Consider the following 10545-nt stretch of genomic DNA (forward strand, 5'->3'; position numbering starts at 1 on the left):
GCTAAAACTCCAGACAAAGACATGTCCGAACACCACACTTTGAGGAGATGATGTTGGCAAAAGCCAGCAAAAAGCAGCCATCAACCCTTGAAATGTACTTTTCTAAGTATATAGAACTGGTATCCAGAGAACTCGTGGAACAGCTATTACACCCCTATCACAAAGAAAGTGTTCAAAAATGGTGCAATTGGCTCTGAGCACTATGGGACTCAACCTCCAAGGTCATCAGTCCCCTGGAACTTAGAACTACTTAAACCTAACTAACCTAAGGGCATCACACACATCCATGCCCGAGGCAGGATTCGAAGCTGCGACCGTAGCGGTCGCGCGGTTCCAGACTGTAGCGCCTAGAACCGCTCGGCCACACCAGCCGGCAAAGAAAGTGTGCAAGCACTGCTGTCAGTAGATTATACACCGCAGTGCTGTAGTGCTGAACTTTGTCAAGTTCGTATTGTTCACGGATAAGGTCTCCTTCACCGGTGATGGTGTTTTCAACAGCAGCAACAGCCATGACTGGAGTAAGGAAGTCTCCACGCCACCTAGATCGGTGGGCACAAACAACGATTGTCTGTTAACGTATGGGCGGGCATTGTCCGAGATCACTTAAAAGAACCTCGTTTGCTGGCTCTCTGATTGACTTGTCCACTTTACCTGGTGTTCCTGCGAAATGTGCTGCCACAGTTCTCGGAGACAGTAAACATTGTTGTCCGCGAAAGGATGATGTTTCAACACGATGGTGCACCAGTCCACTTCGGTGTTAATGTCCGCGAGCACCTGAAGAACACGTACCCTCATCCTTGGATTGGAAGTCTAGGTCCTGTGCCATGACCAGAAGGATATCTCGATCTCACACCTCTGGGCTTTTTACTCTGAGGTTACGTCGAGACATTGGTGTATAAAACACCCTTAAAAATGGATGAAGACCTACCTGCCGGTGTCCAGGCTGCCTGTCTTATGGTACAACAGACACCACCGACCTTTGAGGTAGAGCTGCAGAGCTTCATGAACCGTTGTCATGCTCGCATTGACAGTGGCGGTCGTCACTTTGAACATTTACTGTGAGCTACAGTGTTGTTATGTGGTGCACGCTGTGTATGTCCATAACACAATAAATATCCTTTTCTGATCAGTAGTTTTCAATCTCAGTATCACTATCGTCTGTTTCAATTTGACCCAAAAGGTTTGTATTGAAAAAACACCGCAAAAAACTTTTTTAGAGAAACAACGCTCAAATGTTTTGTGTGATTATTTGTGTAAAAGTAAGAAACAAAATAGTATAGAAAAACATTATACACGTCATTAAATAATACTAGAAACCATTTACAACCAATGAAGTGCCGAATGAGAATTTAAAGTTCAATATTTAACTTAGAATCAAGGAATTATAAAGAGTACTAGCGGATATTTGTCTGCTGGATTATGTACACTGAGCAGTCTACTACTGTGTGGTGTTGGCATATTTCTATCATCTACGCTCGAAGGTCTAAGAAAATTCGAAAAATGTTTCAGACTCAAAACTTTTTCAATGGATAATGCTCATATCTAATAAAAAACAATGCCTGTGGCGTCAGAAGTAATGTCTCCCTTACAAGTTCTGTCGACATCATTGTTGTTGGTGATTCATTTCTTCCGATAAAAAAGTAAATATTAAAAAATAAATTGCAAACGTAAATCGGAGAGCAGTTCTAATCGAACACCGGCTTGTTCTTATGCTCACTGTACGTAACCACTATGTGACCAGTCCAGCTTCCACGTTTTTTTCTTTGTCACTTTAAGTATTTTAAGACTTGATTTTGCAAAGCAAACTCAACCACATTTTTGTTTCATTGTTCGAATTGCTGTATATGAGTTCGAGAAGCATTTAAAGGCGTGTCAAATGTTACTCTAATCTATTTTATTTATTACTTTTTGGAATATCATTTGACAGCCTTTTTCCCATTTTTTCCGTCTAGCGAGATATTCTAGCAATCACGTTATCTTTTAATGGAAAGCTGAAAGCTGTCGCTTTCTTACGGTATTCGATAGCTCGTGGAAGAAAGAGTGCTGCAGTAAACGAAAATGTACATTAGAATCGGAGAAGGAAGGAGAGGGAATTCGTTTTTAAATGAATCATTCCGGCATTTTCCTTAAACGACTTAAGGAATCCAGGGAAAACCTAAATGTGAATTACCAGACGCGGATTTAAATTTTCGTCCTCTTCGTGATTTCACTAGGTCGCTATAAAACAAATATTTACTGGAAAGATAAATGTTTCTGCAGCGTTCAGCAGTTTTTGAAAAGAGTAATGTAACAATATTCTCTTGTTTAATTTTGCTACGGAAGCGAGAAGTGCCTTATATGCGAAGGACAAGGCTCCCCACACAGTTCCGCTATCAGCTCGAATTGCGACGTTCTCGTGGCAATGGAAATCAAACTGCGCTGTGTTAGAAGACTTCGACTTTCAGTTCGCGTATTATTGCCATTTTTTGGGAAATAGTTTCACTACAGACTTTAATAAAAGACACATCATTAGTCTCCTCATTTTAGGACGGTTGAAAGCCTTTAAAATAAAAGGTCAAGATCCATTAAAATATTTAATTGTATCAACGAGATGGTGGTTAAAAAATTATGTTTATATGCTGTACAGAAAATACTTGTCTCATTCGAAACCTACATATGTATGTATACTCCACAAGCTACCTTACGGTGCGTGGTGGAGGGTACTTGGTGTACCACTGTCAATTTTCCTTTTCCTCGCCCAATCTTTTCATGTAATTGTAGAACGGGTCATGTATTAACAATAAATGAATCAAATGTGAGCGTTAACAGACTGCTGCTCATATTTAACGCAGTACGGCCAAAATACCGATCATTTAAATGTGAAACAATCACTAGTATATTTTGTATATTGTTAACTACTTTCTATTTTTCTAAATGTTTGAAAGAAATGTGAATCTTACATCATTACCGATATTTTAAATTTCAAACTGGAGTCATACAAAACTGTACAATTCCTTATGTTTTTAAAAAGAAGCCGGTATTCTTGTAGATTCACTACAGAACAGGCAATTCTTCACATTCACTCAGTCTGCTAGAATATATGATGGAAGCTATCTATTAATACATCTTCTTGTAGTAGTACTAAAAGTAATAATTATAACACATACATCTTAAGAAATAAATAAAAATGTTCGATTGCTGAAATATTCCCAAAAAGATAAAAATCCGTTACTACACTTCCACGTAAGTGGCCTGTCCAATATTAAGTGTCCAGTATAATTAACTGACTCTCTGCTAAACCCGTTTTTAATTACTCAGATTGCGAAGAGTCTGTGCAGGGTGTCCCAAGAGGAATTGTAAAAACCCAGGAATATTATAAGAATGATTATTCGAAGTACAAAAGTTGGTAAAATATGGGCTCGAAAATGCATAACTTAAGAGCTATGAGCACTTCTTCATCTTCGACTCTGTGAAACAAATCTTTTCTAAATCTTTGCTTTCCATACTTACGGAGGAGTAGTATGGACCAAAACAAGAAACAATTGTCTAGTGAACTGGGGACAGCGAATACTTTTGAAGTAATAACAGTTTACTTATATTTTTTCTAATCTTCTCGTATTCATTTGGTTGCCCCTTACACAACTGACATAGTTTTTGACAGATGCTGTGGCTTCCAACGATTACTTTAGGCAGTAATTCAGTAGTACTGTGGCTTCCCTTACTCGAGAAGCTCCCCATCTCTGTTGATCATCGCGTTGCTCAAACTGTTAGCTCCAGAATCCGTCCTCTTGTAGAAGAGCAGTGTGTACCTCTTATTATTGACCGAGAGGCGTTACATAATCGTTAGAGAGTGGCCAAACATTCGGCAGTATCGGAATTCAGATCTCTGTGCGGCCACTCTGATTTAAGTTTCCTGTGGTTTCAATCAAACACTTCATGAGAATGCAAGTATGGTTCCTTCGAATAGGCAACGGATGATTCCCTCCTCCATCCTTGTCCAACTAGCGTAATGCTGTATCACGATGTAGACGAAAAAATGACTCGTAACTACGCTACAAAACATTTTCGCAAACATTATTGTTTCCTGAAAATGATTTGTAAGAACATAAAGTGACGTTTCCTGAAAGAACATCACTTCTGCCAAGAACTGCTATAGGGCGGCACACCATGCAGAAACTTTATTGCACGATACGCCTACCAAGTTGAGAGAATAATTGTTCCCTTATTTTCAGTTTGGCTATATCTGTACTCCAGGAATATTCTTCGTGTGTTCTTAGGCCACTGATCACGGATTCGATGACGGGCGATTACTCCAAGAACTAACACTAAATTCAGATATGAAATAGGCCACAATCATATGCTTCGGATCGCTTTTGGACGCCTTTATGATGCAATGTTCGGAAGATACTGCCAGGAATGCGGTGGCAGCCAGCTTGAGGTATCTGTGCCAAATCGCCGCGCAACGCCGATACGAGGAGAGAGCCTGACGCTCACTTACTTCATTACGTTTGCGGCACCCAGAAGCAGTTAGCTAAAGACAGCCTGTCCGTTATCTCGCCGTGTTCTAAAATGTGACACGACTCCCACAGATGTTGCAACACTCGTCGAGTATTCGTAACCACACTGGTTAGAAGTCCTATAAGAAAGCGAATTACGAATTCGCAGTCGCTTTCGCACACCATGTTCCGTAAAGAAACATAGTTCTCCACCAGACAGAAGCTAATTACTATTACTAGTGAACTCGCAACTCTTAACTGCAGATATTTTAACTACAGAGAAGATTCTACTTAGCCAAATAAACTGAAACATAACGCTCTGAGAATGAAATTAATGGTTGAGATAATCAGTAGCGGTAAAATTAATCAAAGTTTCAGACCAGCAAGACCAAATTACATCATTAATCTATTATGAAAGTATTTTGAACTAAAGTGAGAGCCTGTACATGTCACAACACAGAATAATAAAGACCTCTTACGTGTATAGAGGTATGGCATGCTAAGCTTATTCAGTTAAAGTAGTGACTGGCAGAGAAGACGGTCGAACTAGTTGTCGGGAGAGCAAATCCGTTGAACCTAGTCAGGGATGTACCTGCCTAATGGACTAGCCATAAATAAAATGTGAAAATCTGTTGCTATACAGCTTTAACCACTTTCATTTTTAGCATCAGTGCACATTTTGAAGACCGTGCCATTATTTTCAGTTGGATTAAGCCACTTTTACATGGTCTAATTAGCTTGTGACGCACATGTGTGTTGTCTGTTTGACAGACACCGTTGTTAAAGGGTGGTTACGTGCCGTCTTACATGCACATTTTGGTGAATATATTTTCTGTCTTCCGCCACAACAGATTCCACGGGTTTGTCACTACACTCTAGTACACCTGATGATTGTGGCATGACCATGGAAACCATGGAAACGAGTAGTATTGTTAAATATAAAAATAACTGACTGAGTTGTATACCTTAAATTTTTATATTAGAGAATTAAAGGGTTTCCACCTTTTGGCAAGTACACAGTTATTGTTTCGCTTTAATGCCCAAACATGTTTCACAACAGTTGTGACATCTGCAGTGAGTTTTTCCCTTTAATTACATTACGTATGCCCTCTGGCTGTCAACCAAAAGCAGCCACAGATCTGAATTAATACGCCATGTCATCACTGCTGTGTTTCATTTGCTCGGAGCTGTAGATGGTTTTTATTTGTCTGCCAAACGCGTTTTTGTTGTTGCTCGTGTATTTAGAATGACGTTTCTTCTTGTATGTTGGTAAATTCTGGGCCTTGTTATGTTGCTGTGCTTCTCACACACCTTCCACTGCACAATTTTACTGCAGAAAAGTTAAGTTGTGCATTGCGTTATTAACTTCCTACAAGCACAGGAATAGAGCTTAAAATTACAATGTGATGAATGTTTGTATATTATCTAATAAGTAGCTGTCCTTGAAAACAATCCATCGTGGACGAAACATTTTCTAGTAATACAATCTAACACAGGTGGGAGGTAGCGACAGGAGTGACAGAAAAGACAGTACTACTGTGTGTCGTGTTAAAGCAGTAGTGCGACTCATTACCTGAATCCGAAAGACTGGCCTTTGCGAATAATGTACCCCCCGATCATGGTTCCCAGACTGATTGAAAGCTTTACTTTGTCTCCAGTATTTTCACATTCCACCCTAATTTCGTGCTGAAATTTCTTCGACATTGGTGTGAGACTAGTACCTCCGGGAACGTTGTAGATTCTGAGAGGAGTATTAACTGGTGGTCTAGAGGTAAGGTTCAAGTCTAAAAACCGAAAAATCACGGGTTCGAATCCCAGTTGGAAGACGGAAAATTTCCCTCCTCCTTTGAGCTGACCATCGCCTCTCTGTGGTCGGAAGATGCACCAGGAGCGATACGTGATTCTGCTACCACGTTGAACTGTAGGTCCTCTTTCCCCGGTGGGACTGCTAGGGTAGGTTACGGACACGTACGTAGCCCACGTGGCGTCCGATTGAAAGACTTCACCAGTTCACTGAGCCACACGGAACTGTTGTTATATTGACGTAGTAAAGAGTAGAAGAGTATCTGAAATGGCAGTACATGTATAGAATCCTCGCAGATGGTATCATAATGGAATGTTCGGAACTTTGCACGCAAAACCAACTATACTGAAATATACTTTTTTGAACAGACAGCACTCAGTCGCAACCTGAACATATGGGAAAGCCTGTCGACAAACTTAGTGTTATTTAAAGTGATTTGTGAATTGCACTGATTTTAAAATATAAACCAAAGGAATAAATAGAATCCTTGCAAAGTACATTGAGCTTAGGTCCGATTGTTCATAATTACAAGTGTCTGAATTAATAGTCAGTCAGTGCCAAGGCACTTAAAAAGTAATATCGTCATGGCACAGAGACAGCGATGCATTTTGTGTATGATTGCGTGTTATTTGCTTAAAGTAATACAGCAGTTCGTATAAATGAAATTTCACAGTGCTGAATTCCGTTGCAAATACAATTAATAGTATTCCGTACTTGCTGAGGCCTGATTCACTGATTCTAATATACAGTAGATTTCTTAAGGCGGGTCCCATGCGAAACGCTTTCATTTGAATGATTATTGCACGCCATGTGCGGCCCTTCGCCGAGTAAGCTGCGTGCGTAGTAACTGATTTACAGGCTTCGTATCGACCGCCAGCTGAGAAACTGTCACAAGGTGACTGTTGTCATATTAATAATCTTATGAGCCCAAAACCTGCCTACGTACATGATTGTGCTGCAAGCGTAGGACATCTCGGGTACAACGAACCGCAGAAACCCCCAAGAGAAAAAGTGGCATCTGGGTAGCTGAGAAGAGCAAAACCATACGACTGAACGATCAGGGGATATCCCAACCAACAATGTCATGCGACATTTACATTTTAGTTAACAACATACTCAGACAAAAAGAGCGTTGCAGATGATAATTCAAGAGCGTATAACACATCTGATACTTCAATCTTCAAATAACTTATTTCATCTAAGGCAACACCAGTTAAGAGATGTGGGAGATGGCGAAAGGGTGCTACGGAAACGTTGTTTTGTCCTTTGATATGACAATACTACAGAGGAATGTTGAAAATTAGGTGGACAGATGAGGTAAGGAATGAGGAGGTTCCCCGCAGAATCGACGAGCAAAGAAACATGTGGAAAATACTGAAAAGAAGAAAGGACAAGATGATAGGACATCTGTTGAGACTTCAGAGAATATCTTCCATGGTAATAAAGGAAACTGTAGAGGGTAAAAACTGTAAAGGAAGGCAGGGATTGGAAAACATCCACCAAATAATTGAGGACGTAGATTGCAACTGATACCCTGAGATGAAAATGTTGGCGTTAGAGAGTAATTAGTGGCCGGCCGCATCAAACCAGTCGTGACTGATGACTAAGGAATATAACAAATAAATAATGATAATGATTTTCTTTATAAGTGTTCAGGAAAGTAGTTCCACCATACGTTTTCTGCGATGGGGCTTTTTAGAAACTTTCCGTGGACAAATTTCCAGAAGAGTTGGTTTCGACAATTTATTGTTATTTACGTTATTAAACTTTTTAGGCCAATAACAAGCGCATTAATGTGTCCTGTCTTTGTTGCCAGTGGAAGTGATCTTATATAATTTAATGAAGTGCTTATTTCTGTAGAACAAGGATACGAGCCGATGTGGACTAGAATTAACCAGTGTTGAAATGATCTGACTCTGACTATTACGTGTGATAATTTTAAGCGGGACTGTACAAGCAATATTCAGCTGTTGCATGTTCCTGCCTTACAAATTAAAACAACATGAGGTGTACTGAATCCGGGCACAAGTGTAGGTGGTGACATGTGTCTTAGATTTCACTCTAATAATGGGAGAGGTGTCATAGAATGAAAACGCGAGGAGTCACGACGAGGCAAAAATACCACATTAACGTATAAAGAAAGAATATAAATAAAGGTATTACAGAAGTAAGAGAAATAATAGCAATAGTAACTGTGTAGAAAATATATTGCAAAACAGAAATTCTCTCTATGTTTGCGTTTATACTTAGGGACTTCACAAAGTAATTTACTTTTTTATTTTTTGTTTATTTTTATTATTTATTTTCATTTTTTTACACAGACTAGCGTCATATACCTGTGTCACTTTGAAGTGTTCAAAAATGGCTCTGAGCTCTATGCGACTCAACTTCTAAGGTCATCAGTCGCCTAGAACGTAGAACTAATTAAACCTAACTAACCTAAGGACATCACACACACCCATGCCCGAGGCAGGATTCGAACCTGCGACCGTAGCGGTCGCTCGGCTCCAGACTGTAGCGCCTAGAACCGCACGGCCACTTCGGCCGGCCTTTGAAGTGTCTTACAGCATTCTATAATAGCTGCTTAGCCGGCCTCAGTAATGTACAACTTACTTTTTAAGGCCCCTTATATCTCTTCTCTGCACGTCAGTAAAGCAAACTGTTAGAGGCATTTTTTGCGGCATGGATCCAATTTATTAATCGAAAACGTGGGATTAATGTTACGCGATCGTTTAAGGTCCGATCGTACACAATATTTGACTATTTACCAGTGAATGGTATGCGGTTTTATAAGATTGTGAGTGTAAAACGAAAACTTCTGCGGCCGAATATATCACTTCTATTAAAATATTCCGGGCAATTCTACCGTGAGCAAATGAATTTCATGGAGAAGCCCAACGTTTCATTAATTCTGAGGAAGTTTGTGACTTCTGCCCATTCACACAATAGTTCAATACTGACTGCAATAAAAGTTCTTTCTCTCTTTAGCAGAAATGATTTCAAAAGTGGACTGCAATTCACCGTTGTCGATTGCTGTCCTCAGCTATTACTAACGCCCACTGTGGAAAACTGGTACACATCTTCCGCACCGGAATCTAGAATACATTCAGTTTCCTCGTATTGGTTAATCATTGACGTGATTAATGATCTGTATCGGATCTCTGGTTAGCCTATCATAAGATCCGCTGACTGCCTGGCTCTGAGTCTTATCACGTCGTATCTGTAGTCTTCCAGCTGCAAAGCGTGCTCCACAACAGTTGATATCCTTGTTTATTCCCGTGTGCAGTTGCGCAATGTTCTTCCATTCCATTTTCCATCACCATTCCTCTACGCCGGTGGAAATGAGCTTTTATTGCAGAGAGCAGCGAGACACGGTGAGAAATGGACATTCATACACTAATGGAAATGGAAAAAAGAACACATTGACACCGGTGTGTCAGACCCACCATACTTGCTCCGGACACTGCGAGAGGGCTGTACAAGCAATGATCACACGCACGGCACAGCGGACACACCAGGAACCGCGGTGTTGGCCGCCGAATGGCGCTAGCTGCGCAGCATTTGTGCACCGCCGCCGTCAGTGTCAGCCAGTTTGCCGTGGCATACGGAGCTCTATCGCAGTCTTTAACACTGGTAGCATGCCGCGACAGCGTGGACGTGAACCGTATGTGCAGTTGACGGACTTTGAGCGAGGGCGTATAGTGGGCATGCGGGAGGCCGGGTGGACGTACCGCCGAATTGCTCAACACGTGGGGCGTGAGGTCTGCACAGTACATCGATGTTGTCGCCAGTGGTCGGCAGAAGGTGCACGTGCCCGTCGACCTGGGAACGGACCGCAGCGACGCACGGATGCACGCCAAGACCGTAGAATCCTACGCAGTGCCGTACGGGACCGCACCGCCACTTCCCAGCAAATTAAGGACACTGTTGCTCCTGGGGTATCGGCGAGGACCATTCGCAACCGTCTCCATGAAGCTGGGCTACGGTCCCGCACACCGTTAGGCCGTCTTCCGCTCACGCCCCAACATCGTGCAGCCCGCCTCCAGTGGTGTCGCGACAGGCGTGAATGGAGGGACGAATGGAGACGTGTCGTCTTCGGCGGTGAGAGTCGCTTCTGCCTTGGTGCCAATGATGGTCGTATGCGTGTTTGGCGCCGTGCAGGTGAGCGCCACAATCAGGACTGCATACGACCGAGGCACACAGGGCCAACACCCGGCATCATGGTGTGGGGAGCGATCTCCTACACTGGCCGTACACCACTGGTGA

This window comes from Schistocerca americana, chromosome X (genome assembly GCF_021461395.2).
Source record: "Schistocerca americana isolate TAMUIC-IGC-003095 chromosome X, iqSchAmer2.1, whole genome shotgun sequence".
Taxonomy (NCBI): domain Eukaryota; kingdom Metazoa; phylum Arthropoda; class Insecta; order Orthoptera; family Acrididae; genus Schistocerca; species Schistocerca americana.